Below are 6,905 nucleotides of genomic sequence, written 5' to 3'. Positions count from 1 at the left end.
TCACTGAGAGGTATTAGTTCTCTGTCATGGAGAATTTTCCTAAGAAGACATTACCAACTCAAGGACGGTATTTTGCTAAGGCCAAAAAAAAGAGGAAGAAGGAAGGGACCTGTGACGCTTTTATTCTTCCCCTCGAAAATTCCACCCAAGTATGGTGCCCTCATTGTATGTCTCTTAAGCATCCCCTTCATATCATTAGCCTATCCTTGAAGATAGAATGATGAGGGCATGGAAAATAGTCTTTACTGAAAAGAATAAGATTGCAGGAAATACAAAATATTTAAGAAAATCTTATTGTTGAACCAAACAGAAGAAGCAGAAATAAAGGGCTTATAGTTGAGAGAAAGTCTTGAGAATCAAAAAACCACTACCAGGATTTTACAGAAAAAAGGGAAGCGGGACCAAGATGGTGGAGTAGTGAGACCCTTCTGGTGGTCCCTCTTACAACAAAGACCCGAAGAAACAAGTGAACCGATTATACATGAGAATCTAGGAGCCCTGATCATCAAAGGCAAAGGTGAGGAATCAGACTGAGTGGCAGAGGGAAGGAGAGATGATTCAGAAGCAGCAAAGATTTGGCAGACCTGACCAGGTACAACCTGGCCCCTCCAGGCAGGATCAGCTGTGGATGGTGAGGCATGTAGTTCAGGATGCATTTTCCACATCAGGAGAGACTGAGCAGCAGACAGTCTGCTCAACCCTCCAGAAACAGAGAGAAGTGGCCCTCAATCAGCAAAAGATAAGTACATGCCTCTAATCTATCCTGTGTATCAAAAAAAAACCCTGTTTGGGAAGAATCTCTCTCCCTGCTCCCTCCCTCAGCTTCAGAAACTGTGTATTGCCACTTCCCCTGGGCTGGATGTAGGGTCCATCACATGCTCTAAGCTATTCTCCCAGCCTGGGAGAGGGAACAAATTAACAAACAGGAAAAAACCTTCAAGCTCGCCTAAGCTGGGAACTCAGGGCAAGTGCAGCTCCTTTGCCTGGGCACAGGCATAATGGGTCCGCAGAATTTGAATGCCTTTCACCCCTGTACAGACCTGTGTGGGCCCATTTCAACAGCACAGGCCCTCATTAGCACAGTGCAACAGGGTATATACCTGAAACCTAATGTTATTGTATCAGCTAGAGGTGGAGTGGCAGGTTTGTGACATTTGACACTGCTCTGCCCATTAAGCAGGGTCCTCACCTACCCACATCAGGGGCCTGAGGACTGGTGGCTCCACGCATGCCACCTAGCCACCTGCAAAAGGGATCCAAGAATAAGTGATGCCTCCTAGTCCTCATAGCCAACAGTATTGGGTGCCCAGAGTCCAGCTGCAAAAACCCACCCACCTATGTACAGTAGGGAACAGGTACATGTTTTCCTCTCAGACACTCAGGGACAGCTGTCAGCCCTCTGCCTTGCTCAGTGTGTGACCCCCCTACTGCAGCCAGATACCTGTGCCTACTCCACTCACCCCTGCCCATCTAGTACTGTAAGTAAGAGCCTGCCTCACATGCCTGGTGGCTATCTGGACATCTAAGCTGAATCCATACAAGAAAGGAAATGGACTCCTGGGTTCATATACGTAGTAACAAATCTGGCCACCTGGTGACAGGACATTAGAGCTTCAAAGGTGCCAATAATCAAACTAGCTTACACAACCAGCCTATTTGGGCATATCAAAACAAAACAAAACAAGAAGCTAGGACACAGTAAGCAAACATAAAATAAATATAATAACTTATTGATGGCTTGGAGACAACAGTCAATATCAAATCACATTAAGAGGCAGATCATGATGGTTTTAGCAAGCTCCCAAAACAAAGAATCAATAAATCTTCCAAAGGAAGATAACTTCCTGGAATTACAGGAGGTAGAATACAAAAGATTAATGTACAGAACTTTTCAAGAGATGAGGAAGAAGATCAGGCAAAACACAGAACAAGTCAAGGAACACACACACAAAGCAACAGAGGAAATTAAGGAGATTAGAGAAGAACATAATGACAAATTTAACAGGCTGCAAGAATCCACAGAAAGACAGCAAACAGAAATCTGGAAAATTAACATTAAAATTTCAGAATTAGACAACTCAGTAGAAAGTCATAGGAGCAGAATTGAGGCAATGGAAGTCAGAGTTAGTGAGATTAAAGATAAAGCACTTGACACCAACTTATACGATGCAAAATCAGATAAAATAATTTTTTTAAAAATGAAGAAACCCTAAGAATTATGTGGGACTCTAGCAAGAGGATGGGAATTCCAGAACACTTAATTGTGCTCGTGAGGAAACTTTACATAGATCAAGAGGCAGTTGTTCAGACAGAACAAGGGGATACTGATTGGTTTAAAGCCAGGAAAGGTGTGCATCAGGGTTGTATTCTTTCACCATACCTATTCAATCTGTGTGCTGAGCAAATAATACAAGAAGCTGGACTATATGAAGAAGAATGGGGCATCAGGATTGGAGGAAGACTCTAATAACCTGCGTTATGCAGATGACACAACCTTGCTTGCTGAAAGTGAAGAGTACTTGAAGCACTTACTAATGAAGATCAAAGACCACAGCCTTCAGTATGGATTACGCCTCAACATAAAGACAACAAAAATCTTCACAACTGGACCAATAAGCAACACCCTGATAAACGGAGAAAAGATTGAAGTTGTCAAGGATTTCATTTTACTTGGATCCATAATCAACAGCCATGGAAGCAGCAGTCAAGAAATCAAAAGACAGATTGCATCGGGCAACTCTGCTGCAAAGGACTTCTTTAAAGTGTTGAAGAGCAAAGATGTCACCTTGAAGACTCAGGTGCGCCTGACCCAAGCCGTGGTATTTCCAATTGCATCATATGCATGTGAAAGCTGGACAATGAATAAGGAAGACCAAAGAAGAATTGATGCCTTTGAATTGTGGTGTTGGCAAAGAATATTGAATATACCATGGATTGCCAGAAGAATGAACAAATCTGTCTTGGAAGAAGTACAACCAGAATGCTCCTTAGAAGCAAGGATGGCGAGCCTGTATCTTACATACTTTGGACATGTTGTCAGGAGCAATCAGTCTCTGGAGAAGGACATCATGCTTGGCAAAGTACAGAGTCAGTGGAAGAGAGGAAGACCCTCAACGAGGTGGATTGACACAGTGGCTGCAACAATCGGGTCAAGCATAACAACGATTGTAAGGATGGCACAGCACCAGGCAGTGTTTCGTTCTGTTGTGCATAGGGTTGCTATGAGTCGGAACCAACTCAACAACACTTAAGAGCAACTATCAAGAGGAAGAACCTACAAATGATTGGAATACCAGAACATGAGGGGATAACAGAAAATACAGAGAGAATTGTTGAAGATTTGTTGGCAGAAAACTTCCCTGATATCATGAAAGAAGAGAAGATAGCTATACAAGATGCTCATTGAACCTCACAGAAGGTAGATCCCAAAAGAAAGTCACCAAGACATATTATAATCACACTTGCCAAAACCAAAGATAAAGAGCAACTAGATATAAACCCAGATAGGGAGTCACAAAAATAAATCAAAGCTGAAAAACAGAGACATCAGTGTATAAAAGATGACAACATTCAAAAAAGAGGGACTAAAAAATGTAGTCACAGATCATTAATACGGACAGGAAGTCAAGGCCATATAAAGAAATAAAAAATTTGTTTAAACTTATAAAAATAGGGGTAAATATTAAGGTAACCACAAGGAAACTAACAATCCTACACAGCAAAATAAAAAAATAAGAAAAACGTTAAGACTCAGCAAATACAAAATAAGCAAATACCACATCTTTGGTGAAGCTGTCTTTGTCCACACATACACCTTCTCCAGCAGTATGCTTCATATGAGCGCATAGAACACTTTGTACATTCCTCCACCATATTCTATTAGAGTTCGTTGTTGTTATATATTCCGCTCCCACTGGGTTATGAAATTATCTAAGACATAGATTGTATTTTATTAGTATGTTTATATTCAGTAATTAATGCATGTCTAAAACTGAGTGGTCATTTAGTAAACGTGGGTTTGGAGGAATGGTAGCTATGCGGCTGGTTCCACTGCAATGTGGCTGCGAATTACATGAGCAGCTTCCACAGACATCATTTTTTAGCCATAAAAATTCTGCATTCAATTTATTTATCTTCTGTCTGTTACATCATGCTCCATGTGCATTCTTGTTTTCAAAATTCCCTGTGGATTATGTTCAGCCAAAAGACAAAATATCCACTGACTTAAGTTAAACAGACTTGACTTCTGTAAGAGCTCTTTAAGCAAGACTCAGAATCTTATGGAATTTACAGCTATAGTAATAAATGATGAAATGTATCAGGAGACAGATTATATATCTGGATCAAGTTTTTAAATTGTACTTTATTTAAAGGAACTATGAGTCTTCAATTGGAAACCCTGGTGGTGTACTGGCTAAGTGCTATGGCTGCTAACCAGAGGGTCAGCAGTTCAAATCTGCCAGGCGCTCCTTGCAAACGCTTTGGGGCAGTTCTACTCTGTCCTGTAGGGTTGCTATAAGTCAGTATTGACTCAACGGCAATGGGTTTGGGTTTTTTGGTATGATTCATCATGAAACCAGATCAACTATTAAGGAGCAAAAAAGTGTGAGCCACTACTGAAAAACCCACGTGATAGGTCAGTCCCAGTGCCTGATAAAGAGCGTCAAAGGGTTTATTACTGAATTATTAAAGAAGTGCGTTTGAACCTTTCTTTTAGTAGCCAAGCACTTAACCACTGCATTACCAGGGCTCCTATCTTGTGATTAAATAGTGTCAAACTGACAAGAGGGAGTCCTGAAGTCTTCTACACGTGTGGCTCTACTTTGAAGTACCTTATAATTGCAGTTGCTTACAAAGCCTAGTTCAGTCATGGGAAAATGTTAAAAATCAGGAGCACCTGGTGATCATTAGACTGACCAGAAACAAGGTCTTCCCTTTTTGTATTTATAAACATTTATTTCTAGGACATTTATTATAGTTTCTCCCTTGTACTATTTACTGGTGCTTGTTCAGATGGAAACAATGACATTTTTGGCTAGGTATACAAGACAAATGATTTTTTTTTTTTTTAATATAAGACAAATGATTAAGATTACACAAGTCTTTCAGTCTGGGCCCCACATAGAAGGCAAACACTGTCAGTGATGTCTTCAGCAAATGTTGTTAGATGACACCAAGTTGGTTTTTACTCATACCAGCCCTATGTACGACAGAACTGCCCAGTCATGCACCATCCTCACAATCATTGCTGTGTTTGAGCCCATTGTTGCAACCAATGTGTCATTCCATTTCGTTGAGGGTCTCCCTCTTTTTCACTGACCCTCTATTTACCAAGCATGATGTTCTTCAGGGGCTAGTCCATCCTGATAACATGTGCTTCTAAGGAGTATATGCTTAGAGGTATGTGCTTCTAAAGAGCATTCTGGCTGTACCTCTTCCAAGACAGATTTATTTATTCATCTGGCAGTCCATGATACATTCAATACTCTTCACCAACACCATTGTTCAATGGCATAAACTCTTCATCTGTCTTTCTTATTCATTGTCCAGCTTTTGCATGCATAAATGAGGCAATTGAAAATACCATGGCTGGGGTCAGTCACACTTTAGTTCTCAAAGTCTCATCTTTGTTTTTTAACACGTTAAAGAGGTGTTTTGCTGCAGATTTGCCCAATACAATACATCTTTGATTTCCTGACCGCTGCTTCCTTGGGCGTCGATTGTGGGTCCAAGTAAAATGAGATCCTTGACAACTTCAATCTTTTCTCTGTTTATCATGTTGTTGCTTATTGGTCCAGTTTCAAGAATTTTTGTTTTCTTTATGTTGAGGCATAATCCATACTGAAGGCTGTGGCCTTTGACCTTCATTAGTAAGTGCTTCATATCCTATTCGTTTTACAGCAAGCATGGTTGTGTTACCTGCATATCACAGGTTGTTAATAAGTCTTCCTCCAATCCTGATGCCTAGTTCTTTTTTTTTTTTTTAATTAACTTTTATTAAGCTTCAAGTGAACATTTACAATTCCAATCAGTCTGTCACATGTAAGTTTACATACATCTTACTCCCTTCTCCCACTTGCTCTCCCCCATTGAGTCAGCCCTTTCAGTCTCTCGTTTCGTGCCAATTTTGCCGTCTTCCCTCTCTCTCTATCTTCCCATCCCCCCTCCAGTCAAGAGTTGCCAACACACTCTCCAGTGTCCACCTGATTTAATTAGCTCACTCTTCATCAGCATCTCTCTCCCCGCCGCTGACCAGTCCCTTTCATGTCTGATGAGTTGTCTTCGGGGATGGTTCCTGTCCTGTGCCATCAGAAGGTCTGGGGAGCATTGCCACCGGGATTCCTCTAGTCGCAGTCAGACCATTAAGTATGGTCTTTTTATGAGAATTTGGGGTCTGTATCCCACTGATCTCCTGCTCCCTCAGGAGTTCTCTGTTGTGCTCCCTGACAGGGCAGTCATCGATTATGGCCGGGCTCCAACTAGTTCTTCTGGTCTCAGGATGATGTAGGTCTCTGGTTCATGTGGCCCTTTCTGTCTCTTGGGTTCTTAGTTGTTGTGTGACCTTGGTGTTCTTCATTTTCCTTTGCTCCAGGTGGGTTGAGACCAATTGATGTATCTTAGATGGCCGCTTGTTAGCATTTAGGACCCCAGACGCCACATTTCAAAGTGGGATGCAGAATGTTTTCATAATAGAATTATTTTGCCAATTGACTTAGAAGTCCCCTCAAACCATGTTCCCCGACCCCAGCCCCTGCTCCGCTGACCTTTGACGCATTCATTTTATCCCGGAAACCTCTTTGCTTTTAGTCCAGTCCAATTGGGCTGACCTTCCTTGTATTGAGTGTTGTCTTTCCCTTCACCCAAAGCAGTTCTTATCTACTGGTTGATCAATAAAAAACCCTCTC

Source organism: Elephas maximus, chromosome 4 (assembly GCF_024166365.1).
Source record: "Elephas maximus indicus isolate mEleMax1 chromosome 4, mEleMax1 primary haplotype, whole genome shotgun sequence".
Taxonomy (NCBI): Eukaryota; Metazoa; Chordata; class Mammalia; order Proboscidea; family Elephantidae; genus Elephas; species Elephas maximus.
The sequence above is the reverse complement of the archived record's forward strand: the minus strand, read 5'-3'. Positions refer to the sequence as shown.